This window comes from Brassica napus, unplaced genomic scaffold (genome assembly GCF_020379485.1).
Source record: "Brassica napus cultivar Da-Ae unplaced genomic scaffold, Da-Ae ScsIHWf_257;HRSCAF=429, whole genome shotgun sequence".
NCBI classification, from domain to species: Eukaryota; Viridiplantae; Streptophyta; class Magnoliopsida; order Brassicales; family Brassicaceae; genus Brassica; species Brassica napus.
This window is the reverse complement of record NW_026015890.1, coordinates 74,179-90,552: the sequence shown is the minus strand read 5'-3', so window position 1 is coordinate 90,552 and position 16,374 is coordinate 74,179. Positions and strand designations below refer to the sequence as shown.

Here is a 16,374-nt window from a genome sequence, read left to right as displayed (position 1 = left end):
CCCCATGAAAGTCCCTTGTTCTTGTGTGGGCTGTTCATGGCTGAGATCACTATGATCTGAGCCGGTTCTTTTGAATCTGATTATGGGAATATTTTTCTTCTGAATTGTCATGAGTTTTCATGAATTTTATTTGGTATTCGGATCTCTTTTTAAAGGAGTCAGACTTGACATTTTTGATGATTGTTCTTGACTAGATTGGATCCGACCATGCAATGTGAATTGATTCGTGTTTTGTAATCTAACCTTGTGATTGTGTGTTTGTTTGTGTTGGATCCAGGACCAGAAATAGACCGTGGTAAGGGAAAAGCACCATGATCACCGCGGCCATGGGAAGATGTGTGGTGATTGGGTTGATTCTGAAAATTGTGTAATTATTGTAGCCTATTGTGCAACTTGTGAACTTATGCGATTCTTGTGTGTGATCTTTCTATTAGGATGATGAATGATGTATGAACCTTGGTTATTATCTATGAAATATCTATTTGCCCTAGTTGATGCTGGATTGTTTAAGTGTGAATGTTGGAACCTCAAAACTCTGAAAAAGACTTAGAATTATTTAACACTTGAACATGAATATGAAATATGGAACTGGTTGCATTGTTTGGTGAGGCCGCGGTCTGGTTGGATTGGGGAATCCAGGATCGGGTCTTACACTTCCCGTGCACTGTTTGGGTGATTTTGGCCCACGTGGGCTGTCTGTTCAGTACACACAGGATGACCGTGGGTGTCCGCCAGCACACACAGGACGTCCATGGCTGTCTGTGGCTGTCCATCAGCACACAAAGGACGTCAGTGGCTGTCCGTGTGTGTCCGTGTGTGTCCGCCAGCACACACCGGATGTCCGTGGCTGTCCATCAGCACACATAGGACGTATGTGTGTGTTTGTCAGCACACACAGGACGTTTGTGTGTGTTCGTGTGTGTCCGTCAGCACACAACATGACGTCCGTGGCTGTCCATCAGTACACATATCAGCACGCTGGTCCTTGGACTCAGCACGCTGGCCCTTCCCGTGGACTGTTTGGGTGATTTTGGCCCACGTGGGCTGTCTGTTCAGTACACACAGGACGTCCGTGGGTGTCAACCAGCACACACAGAACGTCTGTGGCTGTCCGTGCGTGTTCGTGTGTGTCCATCAGCACACACATGACGTCCGTGGCTGTCCATCAGTACACATATCAGCACACTGGTCCTTGGACTCAGCACGCTGGTCCATGGATTCAGCACGCTGGCCCTTCCTGTGGACTGTTTGGGTGATTTTGGCCCACGTGGGCTATCTGTTCAGTACACACAGGATGTCCGTGGGTGTCCGTCAGCACACACAGGACGTCCGTGGCTGTCCGTGTGTGTCTGTGTGTGTCCGTCAGCACACACAGGACGTCCGTGGCTGTCCATCAGTACACATATAAGCACGTTGGTCCTTGGACTCAGCACGCTGACCCTTCCCATGGACTGTTCGGGTGATTTTGGCCCACGTGGGCTATCTGTTTAGTACACACAGGACGTCCGTGGGTGTCCGTCAGCATACACAGGACGTCCGAGTGTGTCCGTCAGCACACACAGGATGTCCCTGGCTGTCCGTGTGTGTCCGTCAGCACACACAGGACGTCCGTGGCTGACCATCAGTACACATATCAGCACGTTGGTCCTTGGACTCAGCACGCTGACCCTTCCTGTGTACTGTTTGTGTAAGACCCGATCCTGGATTCCCCAATCCAACCAGACCGCGGCCTCACCAAACAATGCAACCAGTTTCATTTACATATTCAAGTTCGAGTGTTAAATAATTCTAAGTCTTTTTCAGAGTTTTGAGGTTCCAACATTCACACTTAAACAATCCAACATCGACTAGCGCAAATAGATATTTCATAGATAATAACCAAGGTTCATACATCATTCATCATCCTAATAAGTAGATCACACACTAGAATCGCATAAGTTCACAAGTTGCACAATAGGCTACAATAATTACACAATTTTCAGAATCAACCCAATCACCACACATCTTCCCATGGCCGCGGTCCTCATGGTGCTTTTCCCTTACCACGGTCCATTTCTGGTCCTGGATCCAACACAAACAAACACACAATCACAAGGTTAGATTTCAAAACAAGAATCAGTTCACATTGCATGGTCGGATCCAATCTAGTCAAGAACAATCATCAAAAATGTCAAATCTGACCCCTTTAAAAAGAGATCCAAATACCAAATAAAATTCATGATAAATCATGACAACTCAGAAGAAAAATATTCTCATAATCAGATTCAAAAGAACCGGCTCAGATCATAGTGATCTCGGCCATGAACAGCCCACACAAGAACAAGGGGCTTTCATGGAAATTTGATCAGGCCAAGGCCTTAAGATCGATAGATCCTTCCCTGTAATATCATAAAACAATCCATAGTACAGTATATATGAAGAAAAAAGAGTAGAAGAAGTCAGAGTAAGGAGTGGCCAATCGATCCAAACCGGCCAGACTCACACGGCCATCATCTGCGGCCTTGTCCGGTTACTCTTGGCCACACCTCTCACCTTAGGAGTTCGGTCTCCAGGGGCGACTTCCTTCTCTCTCTCCTTTGCCTTCTCCTTGTCTTTCTGCCTCAAATCCATCCTCTTGATCACACGCCCAAACACACCAGGAACACTCAAGAACAATCTCTTGGATCAAATCGGCCAATCCAAGGTTTGTGTCTCTCTTTCTCTCTTGAATTATCTCTGTGTTTCTCTCTGTCTGAAAGTTAGAAAAAATCGACCAGAATGGCAGAAATGAGAGAGAGAGGACGACTTAAACTGTCCCCAACCGCCTGGGCGAACAGTTACCAAAAATCACATCCCTTCTTCCCAAAACCGACCCATTGGCGGTTTCTCCCCTTTTCTTCCTTTGACATATCGATCACTGAGCCTCAGCTCACACTCTGGAAGCTTGCTCACTCCCTGTCCCAAGCCTAAGACCAATTTGGTCGAACCGTCCTGCACCCGGACCATCGGCTCGCCGAGTAACCGTCCCGGACTCGTCCACACTGATCCGAACCAGAACGCACCGTTCACCGGATTGAGCAGACCTTCAGCTGTTCCCAGCTGAGTGAGCTAATCCACCAGCTCCTGTGAGCTGAACAGATCATGGTGAACTGAATACCAGCTGAACCGAGCTGATTGAATTCAAACCAACACTCGTCCAGCTGCCGAAACACTCACTCAACTCCTTTACCCTTGTTTCCATCGTATCCTGGTTAAGTCTCAGCTGACTGATGCCCTTAACCTTCATTCAGGGCCATGATACGCTTTTCTGAAGGTCTAATGACCTGACGGGTGCGTCTCCCCGCACCATGGCCCGTCCGGGCGATCCTATCTAGGTTCGGGGACATGACAAGTCTCCCCCACTAACTTGGGATTCGTCCTCGAATCCATGTTAAGTGTTTCCTCAGGAAGAAATTGTCTGTACCAATCCAGATACATAGCTTTCATTTTTGCTTCTGTTTCCCAAGTGATGAGGTCTTTACCATTGTAATCCCACACCACTTTGATCATGGGAACTGTCTTCTTTCTCATAGCTTTCTCTGACCGATCCACAATCCGAACCGGCAAGGTTTCCAAAGCCAGGTCCTTACCAAGGTCAGCAGGAATCTCGGGCAAGACAATGTCTTGTTCAGACAAGCATTTCCGGAGTTGGGATACATGGAACACATTGTGGTATGCATCTTGAGATATTGTCTCAATGATCCTGAATGGACCCAAGTACCTAGGATCCAGTTTCTTTCTTCCAGAAACCCTGGTCCTACCCTTAAAGGTAATCATCTTGAGATACACCAGGTCATTGACCTCAAACTCAAGATGTTTCCTACGCTTGTCTGCATAGCTCTTTTGGCGGTCCTGCGCCTCTTTCATCTTCTCTTTGACCATCCTGATCTTCTCAGTGGTCTGTTCTACAATCTCAGGACCCAACATGCTACGCTCCCCCACTTGGGTCCAGCATAGGGGTGTCCTGCATGGCCTACTATACAAAGCCTCATATGGCGACATAACAATGCTTGTATGGAAGCTGTTGTTGTAAGCAAACTCCACTAACAGTAAGTGTTTTTCCCAAGACTCTCCCCAGTCTAACACACACACGCCCTGAGCATATCCTCCAAGGTTTGGATTGTCCTTTCAGACTGCCCATCCGTCTGAGGATGAGAAGATGTGCTCATATTCACTATGGTTTCCAAGGCCTTTTGGAAAGCCTGCCAGAAATAAGATGTAAATCTTGGATCCCTGTCCGAGACAATGCTTGCTGGAACACCATGCAACCTCACTATCTCGTCTAGGTACACTTGCACAATCCTGTCGACCCCATCCCCTTTCTTGAAAGGCAGGAAATAAGCCGACTTGGTCAGCCGATCAACCACAACCCATACTGCATCTTTCTTATTCCTGGTCGTGGGAAACCCAGTCACAAAATCCATTGTGATGTGATCCCATTTCCATTCTGGTATGGGTAGGTTCTGAAGTAGACAACTGGGAACCTGATGTTCTGCCTTCACCAGTTGACAAGTGGGACACTTAGCCACCCACTCTGCAACATCAGATTTTATCCTCACCCAATGGTAGTACCTTTTCAGATCCCTATACATCTTGTTCAGTCCAGGATGAACTGAAAACTTAGACTTATGAGCCTGTCCCATAATCTCTTCTTTGAGTTCCTTATCATTAGGAACACTGACCCTCCCATTGACCAAGATGGTACCATTGTCAGTTGTCTGGTACCCGGTCTTGTCATTGGCGGCTACCTTCTTTAGATTCATCCAGGCCCTGTGCTTCCCTGATCCTGGTCAGGAGATGGGCCTGGTTCACTGCCTCCAACCCCAATGGCTCATCTGAACCAACCAAGGTGTTGAGGTTCAAGGACCTGATCTTCCCTTCCAGTTCATCCGCCTCCCTCTCAGATGACACTTCAGCCCTTCTGCGGCTCATAGCATCAGCCACTAGGTTAGCTTTCCCAGGATGATAAGCTATGTCCAGATCATAATCTGTAACAAACTCCATCCATCTCCTCTGCCTTAAGTTTAACTCAGGCTGAGTGAATATGTACTTCAAGCTCTAATGGTCTGTGAGTATTTGCACCCTGGCACCATAAAGATATGATCTCCATATCTTTAATGCAAATACTACTGCAGCCATCTCCAAATCATGGGTCGGATAATTACTGATATATGGTGTTTTATACATCTTGTATATATGCTTTTAAATTGGTTTTCAAGTCTTTATCGAGTCTTCCTATTCCTTTTGGAGTCATTACAGGTCTGGAGTTGCATTGGATGGGAGATGGACCAGCTGGAACAAAAGATGCAGAAAACAGTGCAATTTAGTGATTTTCACGCAGAACAGTCTTGATGACTGTTCCGAGTGAGTGTTCCAGCGGCAGAGATTTTTAAGGAAACTACAATCATTACGGGATTTGCCCTAATTATCCATATTTTCTCTCCCAGCCGCCTGTGGCTTTGATATATCATATTTTCTGTTTCTCTTTATCATTCTACGCTGTTTTGGAGACAAAGAACCAGACCTTAGAGTTGGAGACTTGAGATTATGCTACTTTGTAAAGGGAGAAGGCCATCTCTCTCGATTTAGAGAAGAACCCCCTGAACCCTATTACTTTATTTCAGTCATATTTCATGTTGCTTTATATCTCTGTCTCTGTGTTTTCTTGCTCCATGGCTGAGTAGTCAGCTTGCTTAGTCTAGGGTGTTAGGGTGTTAGATCCGTGAGCTTGACATAAATAAGTTATAAATCGATTGTCTTCATTCATTGTTGTTCTTAAGGCTTGCATCAAGTTAACCACTTAGTGCCTGATTCTAGGTTTAATCTATTCATCAAAAGTGTTATAGGTTGCTAGACATAACTTGAATGAGCATTGCATCCCTAACCAGCGAAAGTAGATGTTAGGGTGTTTTGTGAACATATCGGACTTGACCTCTATTGCTTGTTGTCGCATCTTGATCCAAACGAGAGTTTAGGTATCAAGATCGATCAGCATAGGGAGCAGTACCACGACAGTGGGCTGTTCTACTTGAGTGATCCGAGTTCTAGACTTGCTCTTAATTAAACTTGAATAATTGTTTGGCTCACACTTGTTTAACAGCCGATCAAACCACCCTAGGCTAGCATTTTTAATCATCTGAAAACTTTAATTCAATCTATTACTTGCTTGTTACGATTCCTCAACTTTAAAACCCCCATATTGTTTTAGCTTGATTCTGATCCCATAAAGATAAAGTGTAAGATTTGGTCTCTGTGGATTCGATCCTAAAGTGCTACATCGACATACCATTCGATTGTGGTAGTGTGCACATTAGGTTATTTGGTGTGCGTATACACGTAATATCAAATTTTGATACACTAAATATGAATCCTTGCTACTGCCAAGTTAACAGTTGTGATTATAGTACTTTAGATTCAATCCAGTGGACCAGTCTACACTTTACTCTTATAAATTTCAATATCAAGCTAAGAAGAAAATGGTTTTTCAATTCAATTGGTGACGCGGAAAACAAGTAAACTAGAGATTGATTCAAATTAACAAGCGGCTAGCCTAGGGTATTTCATTGGGTGTTGAGCGAGAGCCAAACAATTATTCAAGCGCGGTGCAGTGCTTTCTAGAACTCGGATCACTCAGCTGGAACGCCCCACTGTCGTGGTGGTGATCTCTTTGCTGGTCGATCCCATCATCTAACTGTCGTTGAGATGAGAAACGACTGCAAGCCTTAGAGGTCAAGTCCGATCAGTTCACTTACTACCCTAATATCTACTTTCGCTGATTAGGGATACTAAGCTCATTCAATACATGTCAAGCTATCTCCTAAGCGGTTAGCTAGGCGATGAACTTAGGATCTAACATCAAGTGATCAGATTAATGGAAGCCTTAAGAATAGTATGGATGAAGAATAATCAAGAATAGCTTATCTATGTTTAGCTCATATTTCAACACCCTAAAAACCCTAGGCGAGCTAGATCACTACTCAATCATGATGCAAGCAGTCAAACACATAGATACTGAATGAAATTGCATAATAATAAGAGTAGTAAACAAGGGTTCAGAAGGTCTTCTCTATGAGAGAATGGATTCTTCTCCCTTACAAGTTGCAGATCGCAAAAGCTAATAGTTCTCTCGTAAAAACTAGCGTAAGAAAATAAAATAGGATAGATGGCGTCTTTATATGGAGGCGCCAATAGGTAGAAGAGAAATTAGGGCAACAAGGCCTTAATTCCCGAAAATAGAAGCTTCCTTATTTGTCGGGAACAACCTCGGGATCACTCCGTCTGCTTGTTCTGCTTGAGAACAGTCTCGGGACTGTTCGTCTTGAGTGTTCTACGCAAAATCCTCCAAAAGGATAGCTTCTCTTCAAGCACGCTCTCTTCATTCTTCTACCAACTCCAGACCTGTAAAAGATCAAAAAGGACTAGACTGACTCAGATTAAGGACTCGAATCAATACAAAAACTCCTATACAATGATGTGAAAAACACCATATATCAATTCCCCCAGACTTAGATCCTTGTTTGTCTCGAACAAGGCAAGTATCAAGAACAGGAGAAAAGTTTGAAAGTGTGGGAACTCGCTTATTCTCAGCAACCATACTCTTACCACAAATCTCTGAACCATACAAGAAGTAGATTAGAACCACACACACTTACTGGAAACCCCTGATCGCTGTTCACAGATCGGCTCCTTACTCTACATCTTGACCTGAAAAAGTGACACTTTCGAGACCAAACTCCATTTGTTCAATTAGAATTTGCGTGAGCTTCTTGTCATGGGCGCTACTCAGGGTGGACAGTCTAGGTATGGAACAGGCTTTTTAATGGTGGAGTTAAAAGTGTTTAGGGGTTACCGATTTCTTAGAGGATGCAGGATATCGCACAAAATGGCAAGAGAGAACGGATCCATTGATGTCCACGGCCTCTACTCGTTTTTTGCTCTCTCTCGAACGGTTGCTCTCTGTTCTGGAACAGTCATCAGACTGCTCTACTCGCCCACTTCTATGTTCTCCGACAATTATCCTAAACTCTTTCTTGGCTTTCCCAGTGGCTCATGTTCCCTTGAACTCGTCTCCTTCTTCATCGTCAAATGCTAAAAAAGAAAGGTGAAATTTTTTCTTTTTTTTTTTTTTTTTTTTTTTTAACACATAGCATGAAAACAGAGATGAGGTGACGAAGAAGGAGGTAGCATGTGATTTTGAGAAGGCCACTGGTGGATCCGATTCGCATCATTCTGCTATACTTGCACGATCCATTAGTCATGGAGCAGTTGGTCCCTTGATCTGCTTGTTCTCCTTTCTGATTGAATTTCTGCAGCAGTAACGAGTAAGAGGCTGCGTTGATCCTTTCCTCTCCAACCTTTTTGCACATATCTGCACATATAACACTGAAAAACAAATGCTTGAAGTTGGAATGAAAGCTAAGGTACAAGGTGGGAACTAGCTAAAGATGAGCTAGCTACTCAGGAACAGCAAGATGGATATAAAGGATAAGAAGTCCTGAGTATAGGTCTCGTTTCCCTGATCTAGTACCCATAACAAGAAGAATTAAAGTCCAGATTAGGTTCAGATATAGTGGAGTTGAGTCTACCCAGTGTAACCTGATCGGTGGAGAACTTCTGGAGTGTCGAATGAGGTAAGTCAGGGTGTTCCAGGTCCATGTGTGGGTCTTTCATCACTGCTAAGGTCACTGAATAAGAAGGTTAAAGCACGAGGTGGTTAAGAAATCATCACAAAATAAGGTCCTGATTACCACAATAAGTTTGACTGGACTGACTCGATCCTAGGGACTGACTCAATAAAAACATGGAAATCGTACAGAGTTTCTCCCCCAGACTTACTTCACACCATCCCTGGTTGTGAAAATAAATCGGAGGAGGCTAAAACACACCAAACCAAAAACAAATAGCAGGGAAATAAATAGTTCAGATGGATAAAACAAGGGAATATGAATAGTCCGTTTGGACTCAGTCTGAATCGCCGCTGCTGGAGTGGCCGGCTGTTCTCCGGTTCCTCGGAAGTCTCTCTTCCCTCGTTGAAGTTCCGGCTGGTTCTTTGCCTGGGCGCCTTGTTCCTTGCGTCGTCTGCTCAACCTGACTTCTGATGCAGCCTCCAGTGAGAGCTCTGAGGATCCTCTTCATGAGGCTGTTGTTTTTCTTCTGGGAGTCCACCATCCAACGTCTGTAGGCGTGGTCATCAGTAACATCCGTGAGGTCCTCTAGGTCGTAAGTACCATCAGCAGGTGGAGTTATGTCCTCCACATCATCCCCTGCCGCGTTCTCATCTGGGATTGGCGCTCGGGGGTCGACGCACAAGTGTTCTGCGTTTGGCAAGAACACTATGTTATCCAAGGTTGTGAAATCTGTTAACCCTGGAATAGGGAGCTTGCAGTAGAGAGTGATCCCGTCCTTGTCTGCGAACTTGTAAGTGCTTTCGTCGCGCAGGATGTGGCATGTGATCAAGTAGGCGGTGTCAATGTACTCAAGCTCAGGAACAACCGTGTAGGAATCCAGGTCGATGTTGAAGCGTTTGAAGAAGGGTGTGAGAACACTGCCGCAGCGGTCCTTCTTGTCTTCCGTTCGGACCATGGAATCCTTGCGCTCAGAGAGCATCGTGATGAGAAGGAATCCAGGGTTTGTTTTCACAGTCTGAATCGGTATGACTCTGTCTCTACGGATCTCATCCTCGAGGCCGGTGTATAGAACCTGCAGCTCTCCGTTTGTGACCTTGGAGGTGTGTTCCTTTGCGAATAGGATGTTCGAGACGATCTTGGCAATGATACGCAGAGTGGGGTTTCGGATTTGTGATTGATAATCCTTGCGAGAAGTGAACTTTCCTGTCGCAATGAGATCCCAAAAGGCGTTTGCTGGCGCGAACTTTTTGTCAACTGAGACCTCTCTTGGCGTGTCTGCGATCTCGAGTAGTTCGTTTAGATCGTGGAGAGAGATGGAGCAGAACTTGCCGTCAGCCATGAAGGAGAAGTAGCAGTTCTCGTATGTTGGCGCAGTTGGGTTCTGGTAAGTAATCTGAGCTGTTGCGAGCACTTGCCGAACCAAATCTGGGTAGAGAACTTGGGCTTGGTAGCAGAGAGGAGCGAGGCCCATGACGTCGAGCGTCTCGAACACATCAGACTCGAGACCAAGAGCAGCTAAGGTCTCCGCATGAGCAAATCGTGTGGGCAGGATCTCTGCTGCGAGAAGCCTGTTGTACCTTGCTGCGGACTCCTTGTCCCACCCCTCACAATTGTAGTCAAGGAGTAGTGGGTCATTGATGTTGTGATTATAGTACTTTATATTCAATCCTTGCTACAGCTAAACATAGATAAGCTATTCTTGATTATTCTTCATCCATACTATTCTTAAGGCTTCCATTAATCTGATCACTTGATGTTAGATCCTAAGTTCATCGCCTAGCTAACCGCTTAGGAGATAGCTTGACATGTATTGAATGAGCTTAGTATCCCTAATCAGCGAAAGTAGATATTAGGGTAGTAAGTGAACTGATCGGACTTGACCTCTAAGGCTTGCAGTCGTTTCTCATCTCAACGACAGTTAGATGATGGGATCGACCAGCAAAGAGATCACCACCACAACAGTGGGGCGTTCCAGCTGAGTGATCCGAGTTCTAGAAAGCACTGCACCGCGCTTGAATAATTGTTTGGCTCTCGCTCAACACCCAATGAAATACCCTAGGCTAGCCGCTTGTTAATTTGAATCAATCTCTAGTTTACTTGTTTTCCGCGTCACCAATTGAATTGAAAAACCATTTTCTTCTTAGCTTGATATTGAAATTTATAAGAGTAAAGTGTAGACTGGTCCTCTGGATTGAATCTAAAGTACTATAATCACAACTGTTAACTTGGCAGTAGCAAGGATTCATATAAAGACGCCATCTATCCTATTTTATTTTCTTACGCTAGTTTTTACGAGAGAACTATTAGCTTTTGCGATCTGCAACTTGTAAGGGAGAAGAATCCATTCTCTCATAGAGAAGACCTTCTGAACCCTTGTTTACTACTCTTATTATTATGCAATTTCATTCAGTATCTATGTGTTTGACTGCTTGCATCATGATTGAGTAGTGATCTAGCTCGCCTAGGGTTTTTAGGGTGCAACTGATTGTTCTGCTTTACACTTTCCTCTACACACTCTTCAATACTTGGTACCAACTTCTTGCTCGACCTTTCCAGTGGCTCCATGTTTCTTTTCTTTCTTCCCCTTCTCCATCACATTAATCTCGCTCAACATCTAAGCAAGCTGACTACTCAGCCATGGAGCAAGAAAACACAGAGACAGAGATATAAAGCAACATGAAATATGACTGAAATAAAGTAATAGGGTTCAGGGGGTTCTTCTCTAAATCGAGAGAGATGGCCTTCTCCCTTTACAAAGTAGCAGAATCTCAAGTCTCCAACTCTAAGGTCTGGTTCTTTGTCTCCAAAACAGCATAGAATGATAAAGAGAAACAGAAAATATGATATATCAAAGCCACAGGCGGCTGGGAGAGAAAATATGGATAATTAGGGCAAATCCCGTAATGATTGTAGTTTCCTTAAAAATCTCTGCCGCTGGAACACTCACTCGGAACAGTCATCAAGACTGTTCTGCGTGAAAATCACTAAATTGCACTGTTTTCTGCATCTTTTGTTCCAGCTGGTCCATCTCCCATCCAATGCAACTCCAGACCTGTAATGACTCCAAAAGGAATAGGAAGACTCGATAAAGACTTGAAAACCAATTTAAAAGCATATATACAAGATGTATAAAACACCATATATCAATTCCCCCAGACTTAGATCCTTGTTTGTCCTCAAACAATGTCAAGTATCAAGAACAGGGAGAAAGGTTTGAAAGTGTGGGAACTCTCCTATTCTCAGCAACCAAAAATCGGCTCCATACTCTTCATCTCAAACCTGAAAAAGCAACACTATCGAGACAGAACTCCCTACATTCATTTAAGAGTAGCGTGAGCTTCTCATCACAGGCATCATTCAGGGTAGACGGTCTAGGTGTGGAACAGGCTATTTAATGGTGGAGTTAAGAGTGTTTAGGGGCTACCATTTCATTGAAGAGGATGCAGGATATCACACAAAATGGCAAGAGAGGATAGATCCATTGATGTCCACAGCCTCTACTCGTTTTTGCTCTATCTGGTGCGATTGTTCTGATGACGGAACAGGCAACTGATTGTTCTGCTTTCCACTTTCCTCTACACACTCTTCAATACTTGGTACCAACTTCTTGCTCGACCTTTCCAGTGGCTCCATGTTTCTTTTCTTTCTTCCCCTTCTCCATCACATTAATCTCGTTTTTTTTTTTTTTTTTTTTTTTTTTTGATGATTGATATGGTGATGTGACGAAGAAGGAGGTAATACATGATCGTTCTGAGTGCCGCTGGTGGTTCTGATTTCGCGACCATTCTGGTTCTCCACCCCTGCTCTTGCACAGTTCATTGGTTATGGAGCGGTTGCTCCCTTAATCTGCTTGTTCTCCTTTCTGACATAATTTCTGCAGCAGTAACGAGTAGGAGGCTGCGTTGATCCTTTCCTCTCCGACCTTTTTGCACATATCTGCACATATGACACTGAAAAACAAATGCATGAAGGTGGAATAAAGGCTAAGGTGCAGGGTGGGAACTAGCTAAAGATGAGCTAGCCACTCAGGATCAGCAAGATGGATAAAAAGGATAAGAAGTCCTGAGTGTGTTCTCGTTTCCCTGATCTAATGCCCATAACAAGAAGAATTTCAGTCAAGATTAGGTTCAAGTAAGGTGAAGTTAAGTCTACCCAGTGTAACCTGATCGGCTGAGAACTTCTGGAGAATCAAGTGAGATATGTCAGGGTGTTCCAGGTCCACATGTGTGTCTTTCGCCACTGCTAAGGTCACTGAATAAGATAACTAAAGCACGAGGTGGTCAGTGATCAACACAGAATAAGGTCCTAATTCCCACAAAGTTTTGACTGACTCAATAAAAACTGACTCAAATTGACCCAAAAGAAAAACAAAAGAAAGAAACGAGTTAGTAAACGACGAAAACCCTCCCTCAGACTTACTTCACAACGTCCCTGGTGTGAAAATAAATCAGAGAGAAGGAAAAAACAAGAATAAATATTTTTTTTTTTTTTGGGTCGAGATACTTACCTGAGTGGAGCAGGCGCTCCATGAAAATTCTGGGTGTTCTATCGTCAGATGATCGCCTGGAACAACCGCTCTTTTCAGGGGGTAGGTTGTTCCGTTTCTGCAACCCAGAATTTTTGAAGTATCTCGAATTTTTTTTTTTTTTTTTGCTTTTTGACCTGAAACTCAATAAACTAAAACGAAAAATAAGTAAAAAAACAAACCAAGTTATATTTACACTTACCAGTGGGTTGCCTCCCACCAAGCGCTTGGTTTAAGTCTCTAGCTTGACTTGGTGACTGGGATCAGTCGGGTTGAGCAGGAGGGCCTGTTCGAAAACAAGCTCCACAATCAGACATGTTCAGCTTCAAAACCCTGCTCAACAACCCTTTCACAGCAGCTTCCCCTTTCTCTTTCAGCTCATGTGTGAGAATAGCTCTGACTTTAGAGAACGGTTTAGAGGTACCCTTGCACTTTACCTCATACTCAATGGAGTTCTCATCACACTTGAGAGGTATCAAAGTCACTGTAGGATCTCCTTTGACCCTTTTCTTCTGGACTTTCTGTTTCACCCTTGAATTCCCTCTGAATTTAGTAGGATCAGTGCTAGGATCTTCATCAAAGAACAGTCTGCTCTCACCCTTATCACCATGCTCCTTCTCTGGAACAACCTTCAGCTTTTCTACATCAAACACTGAGATGCGAGAGGCGTGTGATGAGGAAGATCTGGTGGGTACAGCCTTGTAGAAAACTTTCTTGTTGATGTTGGAGAAGCAGACTCTCTTGTTGGGCATATCGATGGTTGCTCCAACAGTAGCCATGAATGTCCTTCCAAATATCAAAGGCATCTCATGATCTTTGTTCATCTCAACAACCTGAAACTCAGCAGGAACAATGCATTCCCCTACTTGAACATGAAGGCTGCGGATGGTTCCATATGGGACTGCTCTGGAAGAGTTTGCAAAGGTCAGGGTCAGCTGAGAACGCTCAACATCAGCAATACCCAAATCGTCTACAATAGCCTTTGAGATGAGATTCACACAAGAACCAGAGTCACAAAGAGCGTCTTTGAAGGTTGTTCCTGCGATGGAACATGGGAAAACAAACTTTCCAGGATCATCAACCTTAGGCAATACCTTCAGTGCTGGCGTAGACAGTGCTCTGGTATAGAGGACCTTGATCTCCTCTTGAGTCTCTCTACAGTTTTTAAAGAACTGGAGCAATGGACGAATCTGCAGAGCATCTTCGAATGCAAGTTCTTTAGGAAGCCTTCTCACCATCTTGTTAAAACCTATCAGCTGCTCTTCACTAATGGGATCCATCAGATGTCTAGGTGGAATTGGATAGGGAACCTTGGGAACATAGACTCGAGATGGTGGAGTCTCAGCAGGTTCGCTAGGAGCAGTCACTCCAGAGCTAGCAGACTGCTCTGCTCTCTCTTCTGCGCCTGGAGCAGTCTCAGCGAACGGCTGCTCTATTGCATTACAGTGCTCAGTCCTAGGATTTTTATCAGTTCTTCCAGGGAGCGTCTCTTGTTGCCTCTTGACACTCTCAGCTGTTTGAGCAAGCTGAACATCGATCTTTCTCATATGGATCGCAAGATTGTCATACTTGTTATTCAGCTCAGTGAACATGTTGCCCATCCTGGTGTCATTTCTGTGGTTACCTGATTCAACACCTTGGCCTGAACCTGCTGACCCTGCAACAGTTGTTGCATCATCATACCCAGACCCTTCAGCTCATCTGGTTGACTGTTCTCGGTAGCTGGAACAGCATGCGGATTGCTCTGCGGTTGTCGTTGGTTCTGGTTCTGAATATGCCCGGCCGTAGGTTGCTCCATGCTGAAGACGTGCCCTTGGTTGTTTTTCAGTAGCTGATCAACCTTGGCAGTCAGCTCATCTATTTTCTGGGCGTCAGAACTGTTTCCTTTCTTGGAGCAATCACTCTCCTCTTTCTTATTAGCTGAGCTAGCAGCCATGTTCTCAATCAGCTTAAACGCTCCAGCAGTGGTTTGAGTCATGAAGTCTCCATTGCTCGCAGAGTTTAGAGCACCTTGGTATTTCCAGTCCACTCCATCATAGAAAATGTCCAGGATATAATCATCATCAAACCCATGGTGAGGACATTCTCTGCGATAGTCATTGAAGCGCTCCCATGCGTCGCAGAAAAGCTCATCAGTGAGCTGTCTGAAGGAGGTGATCTTGTTCCTCAATGCAGCTGTTCTCGCCTTAGAGTAGAAATGGCTGAGGAACGCTGATCGGACCTGTTCCCATGAAGTGAGAGAGCCGGTAGGGAGAGAGTTCAACCACCGTGCAGCTTTTCCATCAAGAGAGAATGGGAATAACATGCACGTGATGTAGTCTGGTGGAACACCATTCACGCGAGTGAAACTGCAGACTTTTTCGAAGCTCTCAATATGCTCCATTGGAATTTCTGTAGAGAGACCAGAGAACACCTTTCTCTGTACAAGACCGATCAAAGCAGGCTTGATCTCGAAGTCCTGCCTGGTGCAGAGTGGAGGAACAATGGCAGAGCGCGTAGTAGGGATGTTACGGGGGAGGTTTCTCTGCCCGATTGGAACAGTCTGCGCCTGTTGTTCCTGCTGCGCGAGAGCAGCCTGTTCAGCAGCATCCTGCTGAGCTTGGATGGTCTGCTGCATTTGTTGCATCTGCTGCTGCATGAGTGCCATAGCCGCAGCGAGATCATCCTGATTGGTGTGATCACCCATAGTGGTGTCAGTTTGCCTTGGCTGTTGACGATTTGTTCTTTCTAACCTTGCTAGCTCCTGGTTGGTAAATGTAACTAACTCTCCTTGTGCGTTTCTCCGAGTATGTCTACTGGTCATGCACCTGGAACATTAGCTGCAACAAAAAGGATAAGGCAAGTTAGAGGTCTTAGACTAAATAAATAACCGAAAAATAAAGGTAAAAAAATGGTCCCCGGCAACGGCGCCAATTTGATATTACGTGTATACGCACACCAAATAACCTAAAGTGCTACATCGACATACCATTCGATTGTGGTAGTGTGCACATTAGGTTATTTGGTGTGCGTATACACGTAATATCAATTACCCTCATGCTTCCTTAGCTGTCGGGAAGCATAGGCTATCACCCTTCCCATGTTGTGTCAAAACACAACCAAGACCGGTTATGGATGCATCCGTATACAGCACATAAGGCTGATCAGCCTCAGGCAACACCAGGACAGGTGCATTAGTCAACATGTTCTTGAGTGCTGCAAAAC

At 44.7% G+C, this 16,374-nt stretch overlaps 1 non-coding gene across 1 annotated transcript; it reads left to right on the top strand.

Moving 5' to 3' along the window:
* The first annotated feature begins 15,236 nt into the window (after nt 1–15,236).
* LOC125601471 lies at nt 15,237–15,343 on the top strand. The gene has a single exon (XR_007334260.1). It is a non-coding gene; the product is annotated as a small nucleolar RNA R71 (small nucleolar RNA).
* Nucleotides 15,344–16,374: the final 1,031 nt, after the last annotated feature.